Source organism: Bombina bombina, chromosome 4 (assembly GCF_027579735.1).
Source record: "Bombina bombina isolate aBomBom1 chromosome 4, aBomBom1.pri, whole genome shotgun sequence".
Classification (NCBI taxonomy): Eukaryota; Metazoa; Chordata; class Amphibia; order Anura; family Bombinatoridae; genus Bombina; species Bombina bombina.
In genome coordinates, this window is record NC_069502.1 from 409,220,178 (window position 1) to 409,233,373 (window position 13,196).

The window sequence follows — 13,196 nt, forward strand, 5'->3', positions numbered from 1 at the left end:
TCATGCATTGTAGCTCCTGAGCCTACCAAGGTATGCTTTTGAACAAAGGATACCAAGAGGGTGAAGATAACAATTTAAAATGATATGCTTCATCTGAATCAAGAACGTTTAATTTTGACTTTACTGTCTAACTCTCTAAAAATCCTTTGAAACGCAAATCTAGGTAAGCAAAAGAAGTTGGAAAGTTTTTTTAAAATTGCATAAATAATGAGAGGTTTATTTTGACTTTACTATCCCTGGAAAGAGGATATTGATTTCTATTTAGAGAATAACACGTTCTATTATGACATATTTCTGCCAAATACCTCATGAACAGCATATATTACTTTTAGTAATTTAAAGGGACATGAAAGTCAAACGTCCGTTCTATCTAAAAGAGAATATTTTTTAAAAAATAACTTTTTTGCCTCTCAGCCAATGAGCAGTAGAGATATAACAACCTTCCGTTTCCTCTTAAACAGATTTTATTCAACCCTTTATTCCCACAAAAATGTACGTGTGTGTATATATATATATATCCTATATTATAAAAGACAAGAGTTTGTCTGAAGCCGTCATGCGCAGTTCAGACAAACTCTTGCAGCTGATCGCACGCGCACCCACCCGGCAGCACAGCTGATCAGTGAAACAAAAAAGCAGCGCGAGGACCGGCAAGTGAAGGCAGAGAGAGAGATAAAATTAAATATAACACGGCCCGTGTGAACGGGCTTTAGGACTAGTATATATATATATATATATATAAAACCCCTTTTTTTATATACATGGTAGGGGGGAAAATTATGTATCTTTAATTGTTTTCGTATTTTATTTCAGAAATAACCTAAATGTTCTCACAGAAGTATAATTATAATTGTAAGCCAAAGAGAGCCTGGAAAATATAAACCAATTAGGGTATTAAAGGATTTATTTTACCAGCTGTTTTTAATCATGTAATCTGTTTATCATATATGTGCCAAGTGTGAAACGTAATATATTTTCCAGAGCATTTCATATAAATTAAATTATTAAATGAAAGCGCACTATTTTATCTGCTTTTATTTTTAAATCTGCCCTTTGCTTAGAATTGCATTCCTGTGTGAGTCAGATCTATCTTTAGTGATCTCTAAAGGGACCGGAATAAATGGTAATCGTTAAACGTGTCCAAATTGTTTTCTACATAACTTTTTTTTTTTGGTATCATAGAATCTAGGCCTATATTTAACCTCAGAGTTGGTGGGTGTATTCCCTTGTCCAATGCTAAAATCAAGTATTTGTATTTGTAGTGGAGTTGTTTCTCCACTACATTCCACTGCTACTATTAAAACACTACTTGCAGGCCCTCTGCTGGATATTCACAGAAGTGTTGTTTATTAAAGGGACAGTCTACCGTAGAATTGTTATTGTTTTAAAAGATAGATAATCCCTTTATTACCCATTCCCCAGTTTTGCATAACCAACACAGTTATATTAATATACTTTTTACCTCTGTGATTACCTTGTATCTAGGAACCTTCTTCCAGCCCCCTGATCACATGACTGTGACTGTTTATTATCTATTGTCTTAAATTTAGCATTGTTTTGTGCTAAATCTTAAATAACCCTCTGTGCCTGAACACAGTGTTATCTATATGGCCCACGTGTACTTTCTGTCTCTTTGTGTTGAAAAGAGATTTAAAAAGCATGTGATAAGAGGCAGCCCTCAAAGGCTTAGAAATTAGCATATGAGCCTACCTTTGTTTAGTTTAAACTAAGAATACCAAGAGAAAAAAGCAAATTTGATGATAAAAGTAAATTGGAAAGTTGATTAAAATTAAAAGTCCTATCTGAATAATGAAAGTTTAATTTTATACTAGACTGTCCCTTTAACCTCAGTCAATACCTATCAAAGTAAAAAAAAGTAATCTTCTTGTAATTATGATAAATTCACATATTAGATCAGTGTCACTTTTGTATAATGCATTAATACCTTATTTGCTGCAATAGATTTTCAATATATCACTTTATAATGTAAGTACATGAGTCCATCTGTCCTCATGATTAAGGGCCCTCTACCTTTTTATGTAAATGTCTTCTGATTATTGTACCCCACAACTGTATACTCTTTATGTTACCGCACTATGTAATAAGTTTGCTGCTAATAATATGTGGGATGGTTAGGCTTGTAAAGTGTGCAGTGTGCCGTTTCAATTCTCAGAACTGAAAAATCCACAATTGTCAAATAGCACATAAAAGTATATTACAAAGTATTTTTACTTACTACACATAATTAAGCATTTAGATTACCATCTAAAACTTGTTTTATTGTGCCTTTAAATTCATAGAATTTTAATCTGTGCACTGGATTAAGTTTCATGCTGCAGAGGTTGGACCAGTTCTGATCTTGTGCTTTCTGACCCTAGTTCTACTAATTGGATTCTTGCCTGTTTTCCACCCGCCTTGACTCCTATCTTGCACTTTGATAAGACATTTGTAAGCTATGTTGGGCTGGCATCTATGCTACAACACAGTCTTCAGTCTCTGCAATATACTAGGCTTTAGGCTCCTATGTATTTTTGCCTGCTTAGGTTACCTACTTCTGAGCCCCAGCAGTATTTACCAAATTGTGTCCCTACACTTACTAGCACCAGCTTGGCTTCTTGCAGAACTTCATAATCTATTGCATGTGTTCTCAACTCCAGGCCCTCAAGTAACCCTAACAGGCCAGATTTTCGTGATATCTTAGAGCACAGCTGAAATAAGCGGATCAGTAATTATGGCTACTAACCTGCTCTCACCAGAGCTCTAGCTAAGATATCATGAAAATCTGGCCTGTTAGGGGTACTTGAGGAATGGAGTTGAGAAACACTGATCTATTGTACATAACTATCCTTCCTTCACATGCAAGTTCAAGACCTTGAACACATTGGCTTAATTATGAAGCAATAGTACTTGGCTCTTTGGACTTAAAGGGACATGAAACTCAATTGTTTTCCACATTTCGATAGAGCCTACAATTATATACAACTTTCCAATTTACTTCTATGTTCAAATTTGCTTCATTCTTTTGATTGGAGGAGCATTGTACTACTGGGAGCTAGCTGGACACATTGGTCGAGCTAATGACAAGAGATATATGTTCAGCCACCAATTAGCTGCTAGCTCCCAACAGTACATTGCTGTTCCTGAGCCTACCTCTAGGTTTGCTTTTATAAAAAAAAAAGCACACTAAGAGAATGAAGCAAAATAGATTAAAAAGGACAATTACTTGCTCTATCATGAAAGTTTAATTTTGACTTTACTGTCCTTTTAACCCCTTAACAACAGTACAGGGTACATCTGCTGTCGTTTTCACTCTAGGGCCCTGGTTTTCAAACCTGTCCTCAGGCCTTCCATAACTAGTATTAAAGGGACAGTAAAGTCAAGATAAAACTTTCATGATTCAGATACAATATGTCATTTTAAACAACTTTCCAATTTACTTTTATTATCTAATTTGCTTCCCTCTCTGGTATCCTTTGCTGAAAAGCATACCTAGGTAAGCTCAGGAGCAACAATACACTACAAGGAGTTACCCACTGATTGGTGGTTGCACATATATGCCTCTTGTCATTGATTCAACTAGCTCCCAGTAGTGCATTGCTGCTTTACCAAAGGAGACCAATTAAGTAAATGTGATAATAGAAGTAAATATGAAAATTGTTTCATTGTATGCTCTGAATCATGAAAACAATGGGGTTAGATGTTCCTTTAATGGGCAGCCTTGAGCTTCCTTTTTTCTTTTGTAAGATGATCAGAGTCCATAGGTGTCCATAACATGTGGGATATATTTCCTGCCACTAGGTGGAGATCAAGAACCCTCACAAGAGCTTTAATCCCTCCTACCTCCTGTCCCACTCAGTTTGTTCTTGGCCTCAGAGGAGAGAGGTGCTCTGCAAGCAAGATTTTATTATTTTCTATCCAACCATTTATTGGGAGCTCAGACCTGACTTGGGACCCAGTACCCCTCTTCCATCTTCATTCAGGGAAGACTTAAGGATAATTTATCTAAGATTCTGAGTGAAGCAGGGGTAAAGAAATACCTCAGTACCCTCATGGGTAAATCTCAGCCATATTTGCCCTCAGGCATTGCAGGGACCCTGTCCCTTAGCCTCCACATGAGGGGTTTCTTGTATATCCGCAAGTATCTACTGGATCAGCATTCTGTGAGGGAGAAAGGCCTCAGCAAGCTGGTAAAATACAGTGGAGGCGTGCTGCAGTCCAGGTAAGGGACTCAGACATTAAACACATACCAGAACTATCGCTAGTACTCTACTTATATAGATGTTTCATAGTTGGGTGTTCACATCCTTTACACATAGTGCTTAACCTATGTGTTAAACACCAAAAAATGTCAGAATTCAGAGTTAAAATCCCATTCCATTGCCCTATTACCCCTAAGCAGCTCTCAGTATGTTTTTGACTTGGGTTCACCTTCTTTCCTCTCAAACCAAAAAAGTTAGCGGTTCAGATCATTGTGGATGCGGATAGGGTGGGGGACAGAAGGGGAATCAAAAGAGGGGCTTTTATTCACATTTGCATGTAAATTATGTGTTTTTACTCACAGGCTTTGGTCTGCATATCGTTCAGGAGTTAAGCTCCGCCCCCTATTTTTGGGCCCTTTCTCCCTCACTGTATCAGTAGCTGGCTGAAATTTACTCAGGGGCTGTCTGCAGGCATTTTAAGCTATCTGGACCCAGTTTTTAACACTTTCTCTGCTCAGGAGGTGGGTGAGTATCCTCATAGGAGTAGCTGAGGGGGTTGGTTGGTGGATGTTTTCTGAGGGTAAATTATTTGGCTGTTTTATGACTTCTGGGGCTCTGAGGTGTTCTTATACAGCCTTAAAAACTTGGCTTTAGAAGACTGTAACTACAGGTGTCTCTAGAAAAGGCCGCACTTTGGGCAACATTTTGGCACCTAGCATGCTAAAAAAAGCTTCAAGCGGAAGCAGTTGGCTATTACTTAAGGGTCATTTTAAGTGCCACTTCTCTAGCTGCATTGCTTGCAGATGCTAGTGTCACTAACAGGTTTCAGTCGAAAGTAACCCAAAGGGTGTTTCTTTCATCAGGCTGTACCAATTGTCGGACCAGTTATGCCATCTATTTGACAGAATGCATAGACTGTAACAAGCAATATGTAGGATGTACCACACGTGAGGTGCGGTCACGAATAAGAGAACATCTTAATAATATAGATAACGATATTGATGTCTCTGATTTGGTACACCACTTTATAACGATCCACAATAAAGTAGTTAAAACATTCAAAAGGCAAATGATGACCTTGACATGGGAGGGAAGGGGCCTGTTAAAATAAAACAGAGCAGAAATTTTTTGCAGGTCGTGTCCACTGATAATAAAGTCACCCCTCGGCCAACTCCCACCTTCTTCACTCTTTTCCCCTCCCCCGCCCTTTTTTTTTCTCTCACCTTCCCCACTAATTCCCTTTCACTGATTAACTCATGCCACTCTTTTATTCACCCCTATAAGGATAAAGACATCAGACCACTACCCAAACACAGCTGTATGATTTAGGTAAGCTGTGAATAAGGAACTATTTAAATGTTACTAGTTTGATGTTATCATTCAACTCAACGAATGTTATCTTTTGTTATACCCCTATAGCTGAGAGCCTCCGGGCCCTTCTGCTATGCAAGCAAAGACTATATGGTGCTATCTAGCTTCAAGACCAAGCGTGTGTCTGAGGCAAAAAATGGATCTTTAACCAACTTAAAACATGGATTATCCAGACAATCAGACTTTTCTCTTGATGCTTGTACTTTTATGTTGTTATTCAAAGTTTCATGACTACATATTGTTACCGCACCTTTCTAAATAAAGCTTGTTTTTTTTTTAAAAAAAACATTCAAATGGCAAATTATTGAAACTATTATGAATGCCCCAAGGGGAGGGGACAAAACTTCTAAACTTTTTCACAGAGAAGCCTTTTGGATCTTTACTCTACAGACTAGACTTCCAAAGTGCTTTAATGCTTCTGGTGATATTATTAACCATTGGCAATTTTAAACTGTGCTTATATTGTGCAATTTCAGATCTAACTTGGTGTTTGGAGGATTACCCTAGTCACTACATTATGTATGCCCAATATCATATACTTTTAATGGGATTCTGAAATTACTGGAAGTCTGCACTATTCAAAAACTAGGTATAATTATACATAGGATTATGATACTCTTTGTGATGACGACATAGTTGCCAACAGTCCCATTTTTCCCGGGACAGTCCCGGAATTTGGGACCCTGTCCCTGCCATTTAATTGTCCCGGATTGTCCCTGCACTCTTCCCTGTGTTATTTTAAAAAAAAAACAGATTTTGCTGCAATTCCGAGTTCCGCCAGCAGGTGTCACTGTCAAAGTGAAGTATAGCAAGAAACTGAATTTCTAGCTGCTTATCTACAAAGCTTCTTGCTGTGGGGAACTTCCTGCTTCTGATTCAGATCAAACATTCTTCACACAGATGATCTATGGATCATTTATCAATCACCATGGACAAATAATGTGAAATTGGTGCTAGGATCTGTTTGTGCAGGGTATTTAGCAGCTGTAGTGAGGTGAGTGAATAACTCAGTTAGTTTAGATGACAGTGAGATAGTATGAGCTTTGGGGGTTTATCAGTATTGCACTATTGTGTACTGCCCACTCCTGTTGTCACTGTTCTTTAATCACAGCTAAGTGCTGCAAACTGTGTGACATTTTAGTAGTTAGCTCTGTGATCTGGTGACAGTGAGCTGCTGCTAGTGAAGGGTTAATAATACACATTGTACAGATCTGGGTGACAATGTGCTGCTGCTAGTGAAGGGTTAATACACTGTACAGATCTGGGTGACATTGAGCTGCTGCTAGTGAATGGTTAATAATACACATTGTACAGAACTGGGTAACAATGAGCTGCTGCTAGTGAAGGGTTAATACACACTGTACAGATCTGGGTGATAATGAGCTGCTGCTAGTGAAGGGTTAATACACTGTACAGATCTGGGTGATAATGAGCTACTGCTAGTGAATGGTTAATGCACTCTGTACAGATCTGGGTGACAATGATCTGCTGCTAGTGAAGGGTTAATACACACTGTACATATCTGGGTGGCAATGAGCTGCTGCTAGGGAAGGGTTAATACACACTGTACATATCTGGGTGACAATGAGCTGCTGCTAGTGAAGGGTTAATACACACTGTACAGATCTGGGTGATAATGAGCTGCTGCTAGTGAATGGGTAATACACTGTACAGATCTGGGTGACAATGATCTGCTGCTAGTGAAGGGTTAATACACATTGTAGATACCTGGGTAACAATGAGCTGCTACTAGTGAAGGGTTACTACACACTGTACAGATCTGGGTGATAATGAGTTGTTGCTGGTGAAGGGTTAATACACTGTATAGATCTGGATCATAATGAGCTGCTGCTAGTGAAGTGTTAATACACACTGTACAGATCTGGGTGATAATGAGCTGCTGCTAGTGAAGGGTTAATACACACTGTACAGATCTGGGTGACAATGAGCTCCTGCTAGTGAAGGGTTAATACACACTGTACAGATTTGGGTGACAATGAGCTGCTGCTAGTGAAGGGTTAATACACACTGTACAGATTTGGGTGATGATCTTTTGCAAAAGAATAAATCAGGTGTAAAGATAATGGTCAAAATCAGAAACTACTTTCTAGAGAAATTAATCTTTTGATCAGAAACAGCTATAATAGTGATCTACTAAGTAGCAAAGTAGCACTAAAAATATGGCTATAGTGCATATTCCCTCATTTGTTCTATACCTTTTAGTTTCATATTTTTATTTATATATATATATATATATATATATATATATATATATATAATCTGCACTATAATAAATAGGCGGGCCAAACTATGCTAATTATGTGGGTTTGGCAAAGTGGGCAGGACTTTAGGGCAGGGGGTGTGGTAAAAAAATTCATACAGGTAATTGATAGCTGGAAAGTGTCCCTGGAAATGTTGGCAACTATGTGACAATCCAATTGAATAGTTTGCTTTTATTCATGGTTCCTATTCTATTCATTAGAACTCTGTATAATATGTAAATTTATATATCTCCCACAGGATAGCCCATAAGATTAGAAACAAAATGTACATACAATACAAATGTATCGAGGCCTTGATGGCTTTAAAAGGGTGATTACCGGATATTGCAGTATGGTCTATGATTAAGGCTTTTTTCTTTACAGCTGAAACGCGTAAGACCGGCAGGAGCTTTGAGCCATAGCGTCTAATATTTTTCAAAATTGCTCTATTTTTCTAAATATTTTTTACCCCTCATTCTTGTTGTTTTGTGTGTACCTTATGCAATAAACCCTCAATTCTTGGATGGGAGCTCGCTGGATTGTGTTTGTTCTTTGTTTGCATAGTGTTCTTATATGCTGTTTGTTTTATTTTAGGTAAATACACTTGTTATATAAAGCTTTGTAATATATCTTTATTTCCATTTACTTTCAGTTTTGCTTATTATTTTGGTGTCATGTCTGTACTCCCATCTAATATGACTGACCCATTGGAAAAGGGCCCCTAGGGAACATACTGCAGCCCAAGAACAAAACTGTTCCAGTGGACCAAATTAACCAGTTGTGTGCTGTGTCCCACATCTCCAATTCGCAACCCATAATCCTGTCAGTATGTTAATTTTGAACCTTCTAACAGATTAAAAATAATGTATCCACTTTCAGAGAAGAATTTAACAGCCTGTGAAGTAGTCCCTGAGGTTGATGGAGCTATTTCTACCTTAGCCGGATGCACTACTATTCCTATGGAGGATAGTTCTTTGTTTAGAGATCCAATTGAACATAAGCCCTTGCTTAGGAAATTATTTTCCCAATCAGCTCTTCAGCTTAGACCTGCAGTAGTAATCACTTGTATGGCCACTGTGGCGTCGTCCTGGTGTGATTCTCTTTCTCAGATAGTTTCTGATCAATTTCCTGATGATATTTGCAACTGCATTAAAGTCCTTAAGATCGTTAATAATTTGTGAGGCAGTCTTTGACATCATAAAAATTGATGTCAAGAATATGTCCATTGTATTTTTATTGAGGAGAGCTTTATGGCTTAAATCTTGGTCAGCTGATATGGTCTTTAAGAATAGGCTACTATCAGTCCCTTTTGAAGGGAAGATGCTTTTTGGATCCAAATTCGATTTTATTATCAAAACTGTCACTGAGGGAACAGGGGCTTCTCTACCTCAGGACAAAAAAGTCTAAGGGGAAGTACAAACAAACAAATCATTTTCATTCCTTTTGCTTGCCTAGAGATCAAAAGTCACCATCAAACCAGAAGTCTGAATCCTCCAAGCCTTCCTGGAAGCTTGGATCTTCTTGATCTAAGAACAAACAGACCAAAAATCCCAATTAAAATCAGAAATCTGCATGAAGGGATGGCCCCCTGTTCAGAAGATCTTCTGGTAGGGGGTAGATTGGTTTGGTTTCAGAAGGCCTGGTTTTGATTAGTTCAGGTCCCTGGGTTCTCAACATTTTATCCCAGGGTTATCACATAGGCTTTTGCACCAGACCCCCCTGGGAATGGTTTCATCTGTCTCACCTGTAAAGGCAGCTGTCTTTGACAAATGTGGAAGGCCCCACCTCAGAACTAATTGATCGAACACATCCTGATGAAGAGGACATGGGAGTAATCCAACCTATTCCAATCTCTCATCAGGGACAGGGTTTCTATTCCAACCTCTTCATTGTCCCAAAGAAGGAAGGCACCTACCGTCCTATCTTGGACCTAAAGACTCTGAACAAAAATTGTGTACCTTCTTTCAAAATGGAAACAATCCATACCATTTTGCCTCTAGTTGAAAAAGGTACATTTATGACAGCCATAGACTTAAATAATGCATATCTGCACATTCCAATTCACAAGGATCATTTCCAGTTTCTAAGATTTGCTTTTCTCAGTTTAAATTTGTGGCCTTCCATTTCGTTCTGCCACAGCCGCTCGCATCTTCATGAAGGTATTAGGGGCTCTCTTAACAGTGATTAGAGCTCATGGGTTCTCCATTTGGACAATATTTTGGTACAAGCTCCATCTCTTTCTCTGGCTACTGCACATACCAGTAGAATGGCATCTTTACTACAGGAGCAAGGATAGGAAATCAATGTCCCCAAAAGTTCTTTTTCACCAACCAAAATGGTGGTTTTTCTGGAAGTGATAATAGACTCTGTTGAAATACAATTATTTCTCACAGAACCAAACTTCAGTCTGCCTGTCATTCCCTACAGATGGCTCGTTCTCCATCTTTAGCACAATGTATGGAAGTAGTGGGTCTTATGGTAGCACCGTCATTCGCAGTACATCTTCGTCCTCTCCAATTGTCCATGCTTCAACAGTGCTCAAAGGATTGTTTCCATTTGGAACAGCAGTTCAGTTCTTCAGTCAAATAATCTCATGGTGGAGGGAAAGCCCTTATTTGACCCTTGGAGCTTCTTTTCTTCGACTGTAGTCACTACAGACGCAAGTCTGATGGGTTGGAGCGCTGCTTGGAAGTCCAGTGGGCACAGGAAGTATGGATCCACAGGAGGAGAGGTTACTTATCAACATCCTAGAACTCTTCAGGGCCCTTCAATCTTGGCCCCAGTCAATGTATTGGATTCCAGTCAGCCGTCACTGCCATGGCGTACATCAATCATCAGTGAGGGACTCGAAATCCCTTAGCTATGTGAGCGGTATCTCACATTCTGTCTTGGGCAGAGAAAAACCACTGTACCCTATCAGCCATTCACATTCCCGGGGTGAACAATTGGGAAGCAGATCTATTTCTGGAATGCTCCACCTCAGGACTAATTGATCGAACACATGATGAAGAGACTATTCTTTTGCACAAAACATACATATATCATAACAAACCAATTGGATGAGTAAAAAAAAATCCTTTTATTAAAGTGGTCGGTAACAATCTTCAATCCTCAGAAGAAAAAAAAGGAGAATACAGAATCATAGGTCTTCTTTATATGACATTTATTTTAAAAAAAAATACATGGAATATTGAGCATTTATCTGGGTACAGATGCTGCTAAATCTATAAGCGATTGAGATACCTTAGATTTAGCTTCTGAGGGTGAATATATCTCTGATATAGCAAGATTCTATTTCTAAAAAAGACTCAGACTCCTCTTCCTTTATGTTTTTTTTTTTTGTTTTTTTTAAATAAAGTTTTTATTGAGAAATTTCAATAACATCAAACATACGCAACAGATCTGCGAGTCAAAAACATCACAAAGAGATAGGTGACAACAATACACTTGAAAACAATAATTGGCAGCTCACTTCCAGCAGTAGGGCAACTTACTAAACAGTCGTTACTATAATCAAAGTAAAAATTTTCTCAAGAGTCTTAATTAAGTGAGGTGAGAAGGAACAGACAAATAATACTTCCATAGGTCTCTATATAACCTTCATCTAATTTGGTTTTTCTCATTTTTCATTTAACTTTACATTGTAAACCGCATGCCATACAAAACAAAATAATACAATGTAATAACTCTCACAGTTTATTGGAATATGCACAGAATGAGAAACGGTGGAGATCTCAGAGGAGAAGGCGAGAAGAGAAGAGTAAAAAGTTCGGGAAGGGATGAAGATTGTAGGAATACTCGGTTAACCCATTTAAGGGGGGGGATTTTTCACACCAAGGTGACCAAAACTCATAATAGGAGTATAGTTTATCCTGCATTGAGTAAGAGTATGCCTCCATTTTTAGAAGAAAATTAACAGCAGTTAGAATCTGTGCAATGGAGGGGGGAGTGGGGAGCTTCCAGGCTTTCGCAATTTCTAACTTAGTTGACATGAGTATGTAAATGGTCAAGGCTTTTTGTGCTGAGGAAATATTCGGAAAGTGTAGATGGAGAAGACATGTTTGTGGGATCAGTGTAGGTGTAATGCCTAGCAAATGTAAAATGTAAAAGATCTGAGTCCAAACTGGCGCTATCTTATTACAAAACCACCAAATATGAGCCTGAGATCCTAGTTGTCCACATCCCCTCCAGCAAGTCGGTGGATGGGTGCTGTATATCTTATGTAATGCGGTCGGAACTAAGTGCCAGCGGACTGTCAGCTTATAGTGTAGCTGCCATAAGGTCGTGCAATGTAGTAACTTCTTAGAGAAAATTAGTTCTCTGTACCAGGAGTCAGCGTCGGCCGCAAAATTCAATTCTTTCTCCCAGGCTATGTGCTGGGAGATTTTATGTTGGGATGAAGGAGTAAGTAAAATGTCATAATGGAAGGAGAGAGTACCTTTAAGTCTATGGGGTGGTGACCATCTCTAGGTAGGTAGGTAAATATCTAGTTTGTTCCCAAAAGTATAAGGTATCTGAGATCACCGGATGGGTGATGTTAAGGCTTTTCTTGCAGTGAGACGGAACCCAGGGCAAGTCAGTCAGATGTAGGCCTGATGGCAGGAGGGAACATTCAACCTCTCTCCAAGAGGCCGGACACTCAAGTTGACCCCAACTCATCAGATGAGACAGTCTGGCTGCTTGGTAATACAGGATGATATTCAGTAAACTGAGCCCTCCTTTATCACAGGTCCATTGCAAAGTTTGTCTGGAGGTCCTGGGGTTTTTTACCTTTCCAGACATAGTTAGTGATTAGGCTCTGCAACTTGTTGAGGATGGGTCTAGGGACATTGATCGGAAGTGATCTGAACAAATAGGTTAACTTGGGAATAAAGGACATTTTAATGGCGGCAATCCAACCTGTCCATGAGGTTTCACGATAGTCCCAAGAATCCAGAAGTTTCCTCCATTCTGGGAGTCTTTCCATATAGTTCTTGGAAATTACCATGGCCGTTGATGGGGAAAGGTGGATACCTAAGAGTTTAATAGAACTAGGTGACCATTGAAATTGAAAGTTTCTCTGTAGGGAGGACAGCTCGAGTGGTGAAACATTAAGATGTAAGGCTTCCGTCTTAGACAAGTTAAGCTTATAATAACTCATGGCATTAAACTGGGTGAGTATCCTGAAGATGGCCGGGAGGGACTTGGACGGATTAGTAAGCAGAAGAGTGACATTGTCCGCGTACAAAGAGATTTTATGCTGAGACGACCGGACCTGGAACCCAGAAATATCAGGATTGAGTCTAATAGCTTGCGCCATAGGCTCAATGGAAAGAGCAAACAAGAGAGGGGAGAGAGGACACCCCTGTCTCATTCCGTTGGTGAC